This window comes from Oncorhynchus keta, chromosome 25, assembly GCF_023373465.1.
Source record: "Oncorhynchus keta strain PuntledgeMale-10-30-2019 chromosome 25, Oket_V2, whole genome shotgun sequence".
NCBI classification, from domain to species: Eukaryota; Metazoa; Chordata; class Actinopteri; order Salmoniformes; family Salmonidae; genus Oncorhynchus; species Oncorhynchus keta.
The window spans coordinates 43,402,950-43,420,893 of record NC_068445.1 but is presented as its reverse complement, the minus strand read 5'-3'; the positions used below and the strand labels follow the sequence as shown (position 1 = coordinate 43,420,893).

Genomic DNA, 17,944 nt, shown 5'->3' with positions numbered 1-17,944 from the left:
CGGTACGTTCAATCTGGAGTGCCAGAGTGCGCTCTGGGCGTTCGGTAAATTCAGAGCGTTCAGAGACGCACACTGAAGTGTTCTGACCTCACAACAGCAGTCAAGCACCCAAGTTAACTGGCTAATGTTGGCTAGCTATTTCCAGACACAAATAAGATAACACCTTTTATTTCTTTTTAATAAGATAACACCTCATACTGACAATTTTACGCCCGCCAGGCTGTTTTTAGGCTGTTTTCATGTTATCTAGAGCGTTGGTGACTGTAACTGTCCCGCTGGCAACAATTTAACTTCGCCTTTTTTTAGTGCCAACGTTTACTGACACCGGCCATATTTAACTGGTGTTGAGCGTCCGTAAATTCATCAGTTATTCTGCGCTCTGTTACACTCAGACGAGAGTGCACTGAAATCGGAGTAGATAGCCAGAGCGAATTTACGAACGCACCCAACGTTTTAATGGTCTTGGCGCGGTTATAGTTTTTTTTCTCCATCTCTTCATTTAAAGACTCAATCATGGACACTCTAACTGACAGTTGTGACTGCTTTGCGTGATGTATTGTTGTTAGCATGTTGTTGTCATGTTGTGTTGCTACCATGTTGTTGTCATGTTGTGTTGTGTTGCTACCATGTTGTTGTCATGTGTTGCTGCCACGCTATGTTGTTGTCTTATGTCTCTCTTTATGTAGTGTGTGGTGTCTCTTGTCTTGATGTGTGTTTTGTCAAATATTTGTATTTAATTTTTAATCCCAGCCCTCATTCCTGCAGGAGACCTTTTGCCTTTTGGTAGGCCGTTATTATAAATAAGAATGTGTTCTTAACTAACTAAAAAACTAAATTAAAATAGAGTCTAATTGATTTCAAACGGTCTCCGCCATAAACTGTAAGTAACTGCATCAGACCACCGTAGTCCCTGTGCCCAAGAACACCAAGGTAACCTGCCTAAATGACTACCGACCCGTAGCACTCATGTCTTTAGCCATGAAGTGCTTTGAAAGGCTGGTCATGGCTCACATCAACACCATCATACCAGAAACCCTAGAACCACTCCAATTTGCATACCGCCCCAACAGATCCACAGATGATGCAATCTCTATTGCCTCCACACTGCCCTTTCACACCTGGACAAAAGGAACACTTATGTGAGAATGCTATTCATTAACTACAGCTCAGCGTTCAACACCATAGCGCCCTCAAAGCTCATCACTAAGCTAAGGACCCTGGGACTAAACACCTCCCTCTGCAACTGGATCCTGGAATTCCTGACGGGCCGCCCCCAAGTGGTAACCTTGCCGCCCCCAGGTAACAACGCATCACCAACAAACTATCATGGTCCAAGCACACAAAGACAGTAGTGAAGAGGGCACGACAAAACCTATTCCCCCTCAGGAGACTGAAAAGATTTGGCATGGGTCCTCAGATCCTCAAAATGTTCTACAGCTGCACCATCGAGAGCATCCTGACTGGTTGCATCACTGCCTGGTATGGCAACTGCTCGGTCTCCGACCGCAAGCCTCTACAGAGGGTAGTGCGTATGGCCCAGTACATCACTGGGGCCAAGCTTCCTGCCATCCAGGACCTCTATACCAGGTGGTGTCAAACCTAAAAATAAGACTCCAGCCAACTAGTCTAGACTGTCAAATGGCTAAGTCTAGGTCCAAGAGGCTTCTAAACAGCTTCTACCTCCAAACCATAAGACTCCTGAACATCTAGTCAAATGGCTTCCCAGACTATTTGCATTGACCCCCTCCCTTTTACGCCGCTACTACTCTCTGTCTATTATCTATGCATAGTCAGTTTACCTCTACCGACATGTACATATTACCTCAATTACATAGACTAACCGGTGCCCCAGCACATTGACTCTGTACCGGTATCCCCTGTATATAGCCTCCACATTGACTCTGTACCGGTATCCCCTGTATATAGCCTCCACATTGACTCTGTACTGTAACACCCTGTATATAGCCTTCACATTGACCCAGTACCTCCTGTATATAGCCTTCACATTGACCCAGTACCTCCTGTATATAGCCTTCACATTGACCCAGTACCTCCTGTATATAGCCTTCACATTGACCCAGTACCTCCTGTATATAGCCTTCACATTGACTCTGTACCGGTATCCCCTGTATGTAGCCTCCACATTGACTCTGTACCGGTATCCCCTGTATATAGCCTCCACATTGACTCTGTACTGGTACCCCCTGTATATAGCCTCCACATTGACTCTGTACCGGTATCCCCTGTATATAGCCTCCACATTGACTCTGTACCGTAACACCCTGTATATAGCCTCCACATTGACTCTGTACTGTAACACCCTGTATATAGCCTTCACATTGACCCAGTACCTCCTGTATATAGCCTTCACATTGACCCAGTACCTCCTGTATATAGCCTTCACATTGACCCAGTACCTCCTGTATATAGCCTTCACATTCAATCAATCAAATTTTATTTATATAGCCCTTCGTACATCAGCTGATATCTCAAAGTGCTGTACAGAAACCCAGCCTAAAACCCCAAACAGCAAGCAATGCAGGTGTAGAAGCACGGTGGCTAGGAAAAACTCCCTAGAAAGGCCAAAAAGGAAGAGGAGGAACCAGGCTATGTGGGGTGGCCAGTCCTCTTCTGGCTGTGCCGGGTGGAGATTATAACAGAACATGGCCAAGATGTTCAAATGTTCATAAATGACCAGCATGGTCGAATAATAACAAGGCAGAACAGTTGAAACTGGAGCAGCAGCACAGTCAGGTGGACTGGGGACAGCAAGGAGTCATCATGTCAGGTCGTCCTGGGGCACGGTCCTTGGGCTCAGGTCCTCCGAGAGAGAGAAAGAAAGAGAGAATTAGAGAGAGCATATGTGGGGTGGCCAGTCCTCTTCTGGCTGTGCCGGGTGGAGATTATAACAGAACATGGCCAAGATGTTCAAATGTTCATAAATGACCAGCATGGTCAGGTCGTCCTGGGGCACGGTCCTTGGGCTCAGGTCCTCCGAGAGAGAGAAAGAAAGAGAGAATTAGAGAGAGCATATGTGGGGTGGCCAGTCCTCTTCTGGCTGTGCCGGGTGGAGATTATAACAGAACATGGCCAAGATGTTCAAATGTTCATAAATGACCAGCATGGTCAAATAATAGTAAGGCAGAACAGTTGAAACTGGAGCAGCAGCATGGCCAGGTGGACTGGGGACAGCAAGGAGTCATCATGTCAGGTAGTCCTGGGACATGGTCCTAGGGCTCAGGTCAGTTGAAACTGGAGCAGCAGCATGGCCAGGTGGACTGGGGACAGCAAGGAGCCATCATGTCAGGTAGTCCTGGGGCATGGTCCTAGGGCTCAGGTCCTCCGAGAGAGAGAAAGAAAGAAGGAGAGAATTAGAGAACGCACACTTAGATTCACACAGGACACCGAATAGGACAGGAGAATTACTCCAGATATAACAAACTGACCCTAGCCCCCCGACACAAACTACTGCAGCATAAATACTGGAGGCTGAGACAGGAGGGGTCAGGAGACACTGTGGCCCCATCCGAGGACACCCCCGGACAGGGCCAAACTGGAAGGATATAACCCCACCCACTTTGCCAAAGCACAGCCCCCACACCACTAGAGGGATATCTTCAACCACCAACTTACCATCCTGAGACAAGGCTGAGTATAGCCCACAAAGATCTCCGCCACGGCACAACCCAAGGGGGGGGGCGCCAACCCAGACAGGATGACCACAACAGTGAATCAACCCACTCAGGTGACGCACCCCCTGCAGGGACGGCATGAGAGAGTCCCAGTAAGCCAGTGACTCAGCCCCTGTAATAGGGTTAGAGGCAGAGAATCCCAGTGGATGAGGGGAACATTGACCCAGTACCTCCTGTGTATAGCCTTCACATTGACCCAGTACCTCCTGTATATAGCCTTCACATTGACCCAGTACCTCCTGTATATAGCCTTCACATTGACCCAGTACCTCCTGTATATAGCCTTCACATTGACCCAGTACCTCCTGTATATAGCCTTCACATTGACCCAGTACCTCCTGTATATAGCCTCCACATTGACTCTGTACCGTAATACCCTGTAAAAAGCCCCGCTACTGTTATTTTACTGCCGCTCTTTAATTATTTGTTACTTTTCTTTCTTATTGTTTACTTATCAATTCATTTATTTATTAAAAATGCATTGTTGGTTAAAGGCTTGTAAGTAAGCCTTTCACTGTAAGGTCTACTACACCTGAGCATGTGACAAATAACATTTCACTGTAAGGTCTACTACACCTGAGCATGTGACAAATAACATTTCACTGTAAGGTCTACTACACCTGAGCATGTGACAAATAACATTTAATTTAATCAGTAGGGGATATTTAGAGACAATTGAAAAATGCTCTGCTATAATAATTCGATTTTGCACATTTGTATTGATTTTGTATGTTTTATTGTAGCCCAAAAATAATCTCACTCTGCACCAAGTGAACCTGAATTACCTGATGCCAAAATATATTATTTCATGTTTTCAACTTCGACTAGTAAAAAATGAAAATCGAATGGTTTGGGATAGAAAACAAAATAGACTATGTATTGGTATTATTACTAAGCAATAACATGTTTGACGAATCAATTATGCATGTTATTATGAGGTTATTATTATGATTAATATGTTATTACAATTTAGTCTATCATTGTCTAGACATACTAGACTATAGGATACCATTTTTGTTCTTGCCATCTTTGTTGTAAAATTACACGAAGATAAAGTGGTCCTGATTGGCTATCAGAATGAGATCGAGCCAGAAAGCCCTCGGTTGCTCGCGGGCAATTCCTTATGAATCAACCTGACTGAACCGCGGAAGAGAGGGGTTGATTTTAGAACCGAACCGAATCCCACTTCCCATATGGCTCTCTTCCTCACACCCCGATCCTCAGTCTGGCCTTGATGTTACAGGTGCGCTCAATGACAGGAGAGACAACAGATACCTCCCCCTTAATGTCTTTACAGAGAGAGAATGGATGTTTTCAGCAGGCATGTATTTTATCTAAATGTATGTTTTATTATCATCATCATCACCTTTGTCTTTATCATCGTCACCATCCTTCTTCTCCTCCTCCTCCTCCTCCTCCTCCTCCTCCTCCTCCTCCTCCTCCTCCTCAGCAGTGGAATCAGTTACTGATTACATTTATAGGCCTATTTAGTCTACCATTCATTTCACCCGCTGAAATACTTCCTAATTCAGTTGCCTTGGAGACGCATTTTCTTTCCCGCATTCTCTCCCGCAGTTCGGTTGTAAACCGATGAACCTTTCAGCGGCACTTGTGCTGAACTGCCCGCTGTTCATTGTTCTGAGTGTTCATCGTCAGTGAGAAAATGATTCGTTTTCTAGAAGAATTAGCCCAAGCCACTCTTTGGCAATACAAGCTGACTAGAAAGTAGTTTATCAAACGAGGAAGCCCATTATTTCTGACAGCAAGCGTCTTGTTTTATTTACTAACGGCATCAAGGATACCAACTATGAACATTTCAATTTATATTAAAAAGAAACGTGATATGCTTACTTAAGCGAAACCCCAAATTTAATCACACCTTTAATCATTTAAACAATGTGAACTCTTCAGAACATTCTATTCTACTCTATTCCACTCTAATCTGTTCTAGGCTATTATATAACATCATCATCAGGACAATTTGGACATTCTTTTAACATACCCCTGTGTTGTACACTATCACTGTTGCAAAATCATCTCTATCCATATCCAATCATATTCTCATCATGTCAATCGTATAATATCCTATCATATCAGGGCTCCAAAGCACTGCATCTCAGTGCTAGAGGCGTAACTACAGACACCCTGGTTCGATTCCAGGCTGTATCACAACCGGCCGTGATTGGGAGTCCCATAGGGCGGCGCACAAATGGCCTAGCGTCGTCCAGGTTTGTCCGGTGTAGGCCGTCATTGTAAATGAGAATTTGTTCTTAACTGACTTGCCTAGTTAAATAAAGGTAAAACATTTAAAAAAAATGTCAATCAAGAGAGTCGTCACTATCTGGCCAAGTTGCAAAGTAGGAAGCTCCTCCTAGTTCTCTTCTTAAAATCGGATTTGAAACCTTACCTTAAATTATACCTAACCGTAACCACACTGCTAACCTTAAACTAAGATCAAAAAGCAACATTTTGTTTTCATACATTTTAACGATATAGACAGTTTTGACTTTGCGGCTTGGTCATCTAGTGGGGTCCTTTCAAGGTGAGTGATGGGTTTTTGGTCAGTTGGGGTCAGCAACGATCCAGAGACTTCATACCCAAGCTCTGATTGCTCGGTGGGGGGTCTGTGTGTGGGGGAGTTTTATTGCTCAGCGGGGAGTAAGTTGCCTACTGTGCCTGTTTGGATAAACCTACATTCTGCCTTCCTCAATTTCATCTTTGTTGTGTGTGTTTTTTTAATGATACGTCGTGGTGACATCACAGGGGTCAGGGGTCAGGGGCCAGGTGAGGAAACCCTTTCTGAATGACAGGAGGTCACCACAAACACACACCTTTCCCCCCTTCGGCAAATGTCAACATTCCTATAATCAAATCAAACCCAGCAAACACAAAAGGCCTATCCAGTGGTTATGTGGTGTGTGTGTGTGTGTGTGTGTGTGTGTGTGTGTGTGTGTGTGTGTGTGTGTGTGTGTGTGTGTGTGTGTGTGTGTGTGTGTGTGTGTGAGTTTCAGTTGATTTTTTACAGGGACTGCACATTAATCAACGTTTCAGTAAAAGTGCCCGTTTTAGCCAACCGACTCATTTTCAACTGCAGTCCCTGGGCAGGTTATGAAAAACAATTACAATACAGACAATCAATGAGCAGTGAGCACACGCAGAGCAACATAGAACAAGCAAGACGTAGCATACAGACAGAGCAACATAGGACAAGCAAGACGTGGCATACAGACAGAGCAGCATAGGACAAGCAAGACGTAGCATACAGACAGAGCAACATAGGACAAGCAAGACATAGCATACAGACAGAGCAACATAGAACAAGCAAGACGTAGCATACAGACAGAGCAACATAGAACTAGCAAGACGTAGCATACAGACAGAGCAACATAGAACAAGCAAGACGTAGCATACAGACAGAGCAACATAGAACAAGCAAGACGTAGCATACAGACAGAGCAACATAGAACAAGCAAGACGTAGCATACAGACAGAGCAACATAGGACAAGCAAGACATAGCATACAGACAGAGCAACATAGAACAAGCAAGACGTAGCATACAGACAGAGCAACATAGGACAAGCAAGAGGTAGCATACAGACAGAGCAACATAGAACTAGCAAGACGTAGCATACAGACAGAGCAACATAGGACAAGCAAGACGTGGCATACAGACAGAGCAACATAGGACAAGCAAGACGTAGCATACAGACAGAGCAACATAGAACAAGCAAGACGTAGCATACAGACAGAGCAACATAGAACAAAAAGCAGCAAGTGTGTGTGCGTGTTTGAAAGCTCTGACTATTGTGGTATTGGGAAAGTGTTGCAAATGTTGTGGTCGGTGTTCTGATATGCTGAACAAATGTTTCAGTCAAATAAAGTAAAGTTTATGATGCAGGTAGAAGAATTGGCCTGGTGGTTGCCTGGTGGTTGCCTGGTGGCTGCCTGGTGGTTGCCTGGTGGCTGCCTGGTGGTTGCCTGGTGGTTGCCTGGTGGTTGCCTGGTGGTTGCCTGGTGGCTGCCTGGTGGTTGCCTGGTGGTTGCCTGGTGGTTGCCTGGTGGTTGCCTGGTGGCTGCCTGGTGGTTGCCTGGTGGTTGCCTGGTGGCTGCCTGGTGGTTGCCTGGTGGTTGCCTGGTGGCTGCCTGGTGGTTGCCTGGTGGCTGCCTGGTGGTTGCCTGGTGGTTGCCTGGTGGTTGCCTGGTGGTTGCCTGGTGGCTGCCTGGTGGTTGCCTGGTGGCTGCCTGGTGGTTGCCTGGTGGTTGCCTGGTGGTTGCCTGGTGGTTGCCTGGTGGTTGCCTGGTGGTTGCCTGGTGGTTGCCTGGTGGTTGCCTGGTGGTTGCCTGGTGGTTGCCTGGTGGTTGCCGGAAAAAATGTTGTAGATCTGAATGTTTTTCCTCATAATCCTGGACTATCGGACCACCATTTTATTACGTTTGCAATCGCAACAAATAATCTGCTCAGACCCCAACCAAGGAGTATCAAAAGTTGTGCTATAAATTCTCAGACAACACAAAGATTCCTTGATGCCCTTCCAGACTCCCTCTGTCTACCCAAGGACGTCAGGGGACAAAAATCAGTTAACCACCTAACTGAGAAACTCAATTTAAACTTGCGCAATACCCTAGATGCAGTTGCACCCCTAAAAACTAAAAACATTTGTCATAAGAAACTAGCTCCCTGGTATACAGAAAATACCCGAGCTCTGAAGCAAGCTTCAGCTCCCCCCCCCCTCTCCACTGGGATTCTCTGCCTCTAACCCTATTACAGGGGCTGAGTCACTGGCTTACTGGTGCTCTTTCATGCCATCCCTAGGAGGGGTGCGTCACTTGAGTGGGTTGAGTCACTGACGTGATCTTCCTGTCTGGCGCCCCCCCTTGGGTTGTGCCGTGGCGGAGATCTTTGTGGGCTATACTCAAACTTGTCTCAGGATGGTAAGTTGGTGGTTGAAGATGTCCCTCTAATGGTGTGAGGGCTGTGCTTTGGCAAAGTGGGTGGGGTTATATCCTTCCTGTTTGGCCCTGTCCGGGGGTATCTTCGGATGGGGCCACAGTGTCTCCTGACCCCTCCTATCTCAGCCTCCAGTATTTATGCTGCAGTAGTTTATGTGTCGGGGGCTAGGGTCAGTTTGTTATATCTGGAATACTTCTCCTGTCTTATCGGGTGTCCTGTTTGAATTTAAGTATGCTCTCTCTAATTCTTTCTTTCTCTCTCTCGGAGGACCTGAGCCCTCGGACCATGCCTCAGGACTACCTGACATGATGACTCCTTCCTGTTCCCAGTCCACCTGGCCGTGCTGCTGCTCCAGTTTCAACTGTTCTGCCTGCGGCTATGGAACCCTGACCTGTTCACCGGACTTGCTACCTGTCCCAGATCTACCGTTTTCAACTCTCTCGAGACAGCAGGAGTGGTAGAGATACTCTTAATGATCGGCTATGAGAAGCCAACTGACATTTATGCACCCTGTCACGCCCTGGTCGAAGTATTTTGTGTTTTTCTTTATGTATTTGGTCAGGCCAGGGTGTGACATGGGTTTTTGTATGTGGTGTGTAGCTTAGTGGGATTGTAGCTTAGTGGGGTGTTCTAGGAGAGTCTATGGCTGTCTGAAGTGGTTCGTTTATTGTTTTGTGCTCGTGTTTAGTCGTGTTTACGTTTGTTTACGTTTGTTTACATAGACATGGATCGCAATCGACACGAGTTTCCCAGATGGGGATTGGTCTTCCATTGACTGGGGGAGTTTCCCAGATGGGGATTGGTCTTCCATTGACTGGGGGAGTTTCCCAGATGGGGATTGGTCTTCCATTGACTGGGGGAGTTTCCCAGATGGGGATTGGTCTTCCATTGACTGGGGGAGTTTCCCAGATGGTGATTGGTCTTCCATTGACTGGGGGAGTTTCCCAGATGGTGATTGGTCTTCCATTGACTGGGGGGAGTCTTCCATTGACTGGGGGAGTTTCCCAGATGGGGTTGGTCTTCCATTGACTGGGGAGTCATTAACAGATGGGATTTGGTCTTCCATTGACTGGGGGGGAGATTTGGTTTCCATTGATGGGGGGATTGGTCTTCCATTGACTGGGGGAGTCATTAACAGATGGGGGTTGGTCTTCCATTGACTGGGGGATAACAGATGGGATTTGGTCTTCCATTGACTGGGGAGTTTCCAGATGGTGATTGGTCTTCCATTGGGAGTTTCCCAGATGGGGATTGGTCTTCCATTGACTGGGGAGTTTCCCAGATGGGGATTGGGACTGCGGGGAGTCATTAACAGATGGGGATTGGTCTTCCATTGACTGGGGGAGTTTCCCAGATGGTGATTGGTCTTCCATTGACTGGGGGAGTCATTAACAGATGGGGATTGGTCTTCCATTGACTGGGGGAGTTTCCCAGATGGTGATTGGTCTTCCATTGACTGGGGGAGTCATTAACAGATGGGATTTGGTCTTCCATTGACTGGGGGGAGTCATTAACAGATGGGGTTTGGTCTTCCATTGACTGGGGAGTCATTACCAGATGGTGATTGGTCTTCCATTGACTGGGGGAGTCATTAACAGATGGGGATTGGTCTTCCATTGACTGCGGGGAGTCATTAACAGATGGGGATTGGTCTTCCATTGACTGGGGGAGTCATTAACAGATGGTGATTGGTCTTCCATTGACTGGGGGGAGTCATTAACAGATGGGGATTGGTCTTCCATTGACTGGGGGGAGTCATTAACAGATGGGGTGTGGTCTTCCATTGACTGCGGGAGTTATTAACAGATGTGGATTGGTCTTCCTTGTGGGCAAATTTTGTCATTAAACTTTACCATCAAAGTCTGGCATTTTCTGTATTTATGGGGCTTTCAAGACAACTGGGAACTCATAAAAAAACAAGGTCAAATCATGACGTCAGTGGTCTTCAGGTTGGAGCACTAGTAAGAGGCCCTATATCCGACTTGGAATTCCCAGTTGGAGGACCGTTCAAAACATATTTTCCTAGTCTGAGCTAAAGAATGCTGAGATCCCAGTTGTCTTGAACTCACTGAAGTCTGAGATTTCCCAGTTACATGTTTCCAATTGTTTTGAACGCGGCAGAAGTCATGATGGATTGACAGCATGGCCGATGTATTCAACTTTTTCTGGCCCATGTGTAACAGCATAGACTTTACGTCCATCCCCTGGGCGCGAACCAGGGACGCTCTGCACACGTCAACAGTCACCCTTGAAGCATCGTTACCCATCGCTCCACAAAAGCCGTGGCCCTTGCAGAGCAAGGGGAACCACTACTTCAAGGTCTCAGAGCAAGTGACGTCACCGATTGAAACGCCACGAGCGCGCACCACTGCTAACTCGCTAGCAATTTCACATCGGCTACACATGGTGTGTGAATGTGTTGAGAGTGAAAAATGGCACCGGAGGGACTGGCTGCTGTTTTACGAGCTCCTAACCAACTGTGCTCTATTGTGTGTTTTTTCACATTCTTTGTAACTTATTTTGTAAGTGACCGAAAACAGCTTCTGGATATCAGAACAGCGATTACTCACTTCGAACTTGACAAATATTTTTTCTTTAATGAGTCCGATGCGAAGAATATAGAGTCGTGGTCAAAGGTTTTGAGAATGACACAAATATTAATTTTCACGAAGTTTGCTGCTTCAGTGTCTTTAGATATTTTTGTCAGATGGAAATCTGAAGTATAATTACACGCATTTCATAAGTCTCAAAGGCTTTTATTGACAATTACATGAAGTTGATGCAAAGAGTCAATATTTGCAGTGTTGACCCTTCTTTTTCAAGACCTCTGCAATCCGCCCTGGCATGCTGTCAATTAACTTCTGGACCACATCCTGACTGATGGCAGCCCATTCTTGCATAATCAATGCTTGGAGTTTGAGGGTTGACCACAAGTTCTCAATGGGATTAAGGTCTGGGGAGTTTCCTGGCCATGGACCCAAATTAACAATGTTTTGTTCCCCGAGCCACTTAGTTATCACTTTAGCCTTATGGCAAGGTGCTCCATCTTGCTAGAAAAGGCATTGTTTGTCACCAAACAGTCCCTGGGTGGTTGGGAGAAGTTGCTCTCGGAGGATGTGTTGGTACCATTCTTTATTCATGGCTGTGTTCTTAGGCAAAATTGTGAGTGAGCCCACTCCCTTGGCTGAGAAGCAACCCCACACATGAATGTTCTCAGGATGCTTTACTGTGACACAGGACTGATGGTAGCGCTCACCGTGTCTTCTTCGGACAAGCTTTTTTCCCGATGCCCCAAACAATCGGAAAGGGGATTCATCTTTGAAAATGACTTTACCCCAGTCCTCAGCAGTCCAATCCCTGTACCTTTTGCAGAATATCAGTCTGTCCCTGATGTTTTTCCTGGAGAGAAGTGGCTTCTTTGCTGCCCTTCTTGACACCAGGCCATCCTACAAAAGTCTTGCCTCACTGTGCGTGCAGATGCACTCGAACCTGCCTGCTGCCATTCCTGAGCAAGCTCTGTACTGGTGGTGCCCTGATCCCACAGCTGAATCAACTTTAGGAGACAGTCCTGGCGCTTTCTGGACTTTCTTGGGCACCCCGAAGCCTTCTTCACAACAATTGAACTGCTCTCCTTGAAGTTCTTGATGATCCGATAAATGTTTGATTTATGTGCAATCTTACTGGCAGCAGTATACTTGCCTGTGAAGCCCTTTTTGTGAAAAGCAATGATGACGGCACATGTTTCCTTGCAGGTAATCATGGTTGACAGAGGATGAACAATGATTCCAAGCACCACCCTCCTTTTGAAGCGTCCAGCCTGTTATTCGAACTCAATCAGCATGACAGAGTGATCTCCAGCCTTGTCCTCATCAACACTCACACCTGTGTTAACGAGAGAATCACTGACATGATGTCAGCTGGTCCTTTTGTGGCAGGGCTGAAATGCAGCGGAATATTTTGGTGGGGATTCAGTTCATTTGCATGGCAAACAGGGACTTTGCAATTAATTGCAATTCATCTGATTACTCTTCATAACATTCTGGATTATATGCAAATTGCCATCACACAAACTGAGGCAGCAGACTTTGTGAAAATTAATATTTGTGTCATTCTCAAAACTTTTGGCCACGACTGTACTGTTTCTCCGAGACCAGGCCCATTCACATGAAGAAAAGACGGAGATACAGGGGGTGCAGATTGGGGTGCCTTGTGAGAATTCGTCAGCGAATTCATCTGTTCTATGGCCAACGTGCAATCGCTGGAGAATAAACTGGATGAGCTCCATTTGAGACTATCCAACGGGACATTAAAAAACTGTAACATCTTATGTTTCACCGAGTCGTGGCTGAACAACAACACGGATAATATACAGTTGGATGGATCTTCCGTGCATCAGCAGGACAGAACAGCTATGTCCGATAAGATGAGGGGTGGTGGTGTGCGTCTATTTGTCAATAACAGCTGGTGTTGCAATGTCAAATATTAAGGAAGTCTCGTGGCATTGCTCGCCTGAAGTAGAGTACCTCATGATAAGCTGTAGACCACACTATCTACTGTACCAAGAGAGTTTTCATCTATATTTTTCGTAGCTGTCTATTTACCACCATATACCAATGCTGGCACTAAGACCACACTCAATGAGCTGTATGAGGCAATAAGCAAACAAGAAAATGCTCATCCACTTCTGGTGCTTCTAGTGGCCGGGGACTTTAATGCAGGGAAACTTAAATCCATTTAACCTCATTTCTACCAGCATGTGCAACCAGTGGAAAAACTCTAGACCACCTTTACTCCACACACAGAGATGCATACAAATCTCTCCCTCGCCCTCCATTTGGCAAATCTGACCATAATTCTATCCTCCTGATTCCTGCTTATAAGCAAAAACTACAGCAGGAAGTACCAGTGACTCTCTCAATACGGAAGTGGTCAGATGACACGGATGCTACACTACAGGACTGTTTTGCTAGCACAGACTGGAATATGTTCTGGGATTCATCCAATAGCATTGAGGAGTATACCACCTCAGTCACCGGCTTCATCAATAAGTGCATCGATGACGACGTCCTCCCCACAGAAGCCATGGATTACAGGCAACATCTGCACTGAGCTAAAGGGTAGAGCTGCCGCTTTCAAGGAGGGGGACACTAATCCGGACGCTTATAAGAAATCCTGCCCTCAGACGAAACAATCAAACAGGTAAAGATTCAATACAGAACTAAGATTAAATCGTAGTACAACGGCTCTGACGCTCGTCGGATGTGCAGGGTGTTTTCAACTATGTTTTCATTTGTAATTTTACCTTTTTTAATAGGTTTTTCTCATTGAGATAACATCTCTTTGCCAAGAGAGACCTGGTCCAATAGCAGCAGGGGGAACAACGTTTCAGACAAAACAACCTACATACACTAACACAACATTACACAACACACACATACAGTACAACAAAAACATTTTACATTTAAAAAAACACGAAAGTCTTGACTAAAAACAGCTGGCCTAAAAACAATTCCACTCTTCTATGATATACATCGATCAAGTGTTTAAACTCCACCAACGAAACTAGATCATCACATTTTAAAATGTTCAGGAGAGAATTCCAGGACCTAAGTAACTAAAACTATTTCTACCATGACCCGTTCTCATTTTTTGGTACTGTTAGAAGCAAATGAGAATGGGACCGTAATTTATATGTATTTACCGGCGGTGTCCCCATGCTAAAACACCCGGGGGTGTCCCCATGCTAAAACACCCGGGGGTGTCCCCATGCTAAAACACCCGGCGGTGTCCCCATGCTAAAACACCCGGCGGTGTCCCCATGCTAAAACACCCGGGGGTGTCCCCATGCTAAAACACCCGGGGTGTCCCCATGCTAAAACACCCGGCGGTGTCCCCATGCTAAAACACCCGGGGGTGTCCCCATGCTAAAACACCCGGCGGTGTCCCCATGCTAAAACACCCGGGGGTGTCCCCATGCTAAAACACCCGGCGGTGTCCCCATGCTAAAACACCCGGCGGTGTCCCCATGCTAAAACACCTCGCCAACTGCAAACTTTTGTGCATCTGGGGTGTTGCCATACGGAGGCTGAACGTGTGAACTCTCCCACTCCCCCTGTTCAAGTAGGCTATGCAACAGATAGAACAAAGACAGATATTTCACCAGATGTATAAATGTGAATCTGCTTGGCGTTTCCACTCACTACCAAATATGGTAGTGAGAGGAAGCTCAGCGGCTGGCTGGGAGTGGGAGAAAATGGGAGGAAATGGCTTTTGGCCAACATTCTGCACATTTTCTCATCAATGAAACATTTAATCTCAATAGTTTTCTGTTCCCAAAATTAGAATATGTTATGATAAGACTGGACTAAGTTTTGTAGACTTTAGCCTTTGCAAAAGTTTGTTGAGAAGGAGTTCAAAGGCGAATTGATTTATTGCACACGGCGCACTTCACAGAAGAGGCGTTCTGTAACGGAAATATGCAGATGTAGGCTAGAATGCACCAATAGGAAAGTCGTTAGCTCGTGCTTGACTCTGCCCATCCCTTGCTTGATCTGCTCACTATGACTCATTTGTTCCCATTGGAAACAACAGGCTGTGGTCTATCTGGGTTGGTTATATAAGTCTTTGGCTATGCCTTGTAATTAGTAGCCGAGACAAATAACTGGACTGACTGAATCACTCCTTTTTTTGTTTTTGTTTTACATTAACAGGGCATTATTGAGAATGAACTAGCCTAGATAACTTATTCCACATTATTTTGGCAAGCATAATTCTAACATTTGAAATACTTTAATTATAAAGACCGGGCTATAAATGAAATGCTACAATATAAAAAAAGAGACAAGGCAATACATAGTAGTAGAGACAGGTAAAAGAGACAAGGCAATACATAGTAGTAGAGACAGGTAAAAGAGACAGCCAATACATAGTAGTAGAGACAGGTAAAAGAGACAAGCAATACATAGTAGTAAAAGAGACAGGCAATACATAGTAGTAGAGACAGGTAAAAAGAGGACAGGTAAAAGAGACAAGGCAATACATAGTAGTAGAGACAGGTAAAAGAGACAAGGCAATACATAGTAGTAGAGGCAATACATAGTAGGTAAAAGAGACAAGGCAATACATAGTAGTAGAGACAGGTAAAAGAGACAAGGCAATACATATAGTAGTAGTAGAGACAGGTAGTAAAGAGACATAGTAGTAGAGACAGGCAATACATAGTAGTAGAGACAGGTAAAAGAGACAAGGCAATACATAGTAGTAGAGACAGGTAAAAGAGACAGCCAATACATAGTAGTAGAGACAGGTAAAAGAGACTAGGCATACATCCTACATTATATAGGCCTAGCATTAATTCAATCATGCATCAATCTTCACTATTTGACCTCCAAGCATCAGGAATGAATTAGGTATTCTGTTCCACAGCAGGGTCCCTAGTGGCCAGCACAGCAGGGTCCCTAGTGGCCAGCACAGCAGGGTCCCTAGTGGCCAGCACAGCAGGGTCCCTAGTGGCCAGCACAGCAGCGGGTTATGGATGGCCCGGGCGGCTGGGCTCGTGCCAAGCATGGCCTAAGTATTGGATCTCCCTAAGGCAACCTGGTCTCAGAGCATATCGTATTAGTCTGTACGTAAATCAGGAAACTAAAAAGATTTGGCATGGGTCCTGAGATCCTCAAAAGGTTCTACAGCTGCAACATCGAGAGCATCCTGACTGGTTGCATCACTGCCCGGTAGGGCAAATGCTCGGCCTCCGACCGCAAGGCACTTCAGAGGGTAGTACGTACGGCCCAGTACATCACTGGGGCAAAGCTGCCTGCTATCCAGGACCTCTACACCAGGCGGTGTCAAAGACCCCAGCCACCCCAGTCATAGACTGTTCTGTCTACTACCGCATGGCAAGCGGTACCAGAGTGTCAAGTCTGGGACAAAAAGGCTTCTCAACAGTTTTACCCCCAAACCATAAGACTCCTGAACAGGTAACCAATGGTTACCCGGACTATTTGCATTGTGTGCCCCCCCCCAATCCCGCTTTGCTGCTATTCTCTGTTTAGCTAATTCACATTGTCACTTTAACTATACATTCATGTACATACTACCTCAATTGGGCCGACCAACCAGTGCTCCTGCACATTGGCAAACCAGGCTATCTGCATTGTGTCCCACCACCCATCAACCCCTCTTTTTACACTACTGCTACTCTCTGTTCATCATATATGCATAGTGACTTTAACGATATCTACATGTACATACTACCTCAATAAGCCTGACTAACAGGTGTCTGTCTGTATGTATGCAGCCTTGCTACTCTTTTTTCAAATGTCTTTCTGTTGCTTTATTTCTCTACATGTACCTACTACTCAATAAGACACACACATACATACACATACACACAAATGTCACTGTTGCTTTACACACACACACACACACACACACACACACACACACACACACACACACACACACACACACACACACACACACACACACACACATATACACATATACACACACACACACATACACACACACACACATACTTTTTTTGGGCACCATTGGTTAGAGCCTGTAAGTAAGCATTTCACTGTAAGGTTTACACCGGTTGTATTCGGCGCACGTGACAAATAAACTTTGATTTGATTTGTAAATCCGGGCACTCCATTTAGTATGATATGTTACGTTTGGTATGGTATGTATTCATTTGTGGGTGACCATTAGCAAATTTGTATATGTTACGAATTGCAATTCGTACTGAATGTTACACATTTGTAAAATGTACAATATGTTACAAATTCTAGTGAGGTTGCTAGGTGGCTAACGTTAGCTAGCTGGATAATGATAGCTGGGCTAGGGTTAATGGTGTGATGGACATGTAGAATGTTGAGGTGATGTCCTGGGCATGGGCAACTGCATGTCTGGTGGGCCCTGGGATCATCCTTATGACATTTTGATGCATTGTGCTCTGGGTTGTAATTCTTCTTCAGATACCTCCTCCTTTTCTAAATCATTGTTCTCTTGTTCCTCCAGGACATCTGAAAAAAATCAGATCTACGACCTGTTGGGCACTGAAACGTGCACTCGTTGGCTTCAGTAAAAGAGAGAACTGGGGAAGGACTGCCATCTGCAGCACCTTTTATAGCCTCTGACTGCATTCCCCATTAGCAATGGGTGTGGGGGGTTCGTGGAGGGGGATGCTGCACATGCACACAAACATTTTAGTTTTGTCTGGGTTCAATCCGTAGCACACATAATCTCAATTTCTCCATGTGTGTGTGTGTGTGTGTGTGTGTCTTTGTGTTTTTT

General features: G+C 45.6%; 1 long non-coding RNA gene across 1 annotated transcript; it reads right to left on the bottom strand.

Moving 5' to 3' along the window:
* Positions 1-1,954: 1,954 nt before the first annotated feature.
* LOC127911939 (uncharacterized) lies at positions 1,955-4,202 on the bottom strand. The gene is made up of 3 exons (XR_008079841.1): positions 3,896-4,202; positions 2,352-2,417; positions 1,955-2,084 (listed from the first exon to the last, which is right to left on the bottom strand). It is a non-coding gene; the product is annotated as an uncharacterized LOC127911939 (long non-coding RNA).
* Between the last annotated feature and the right edge of the window lie 13,742 nt (positions 4,203-17,944).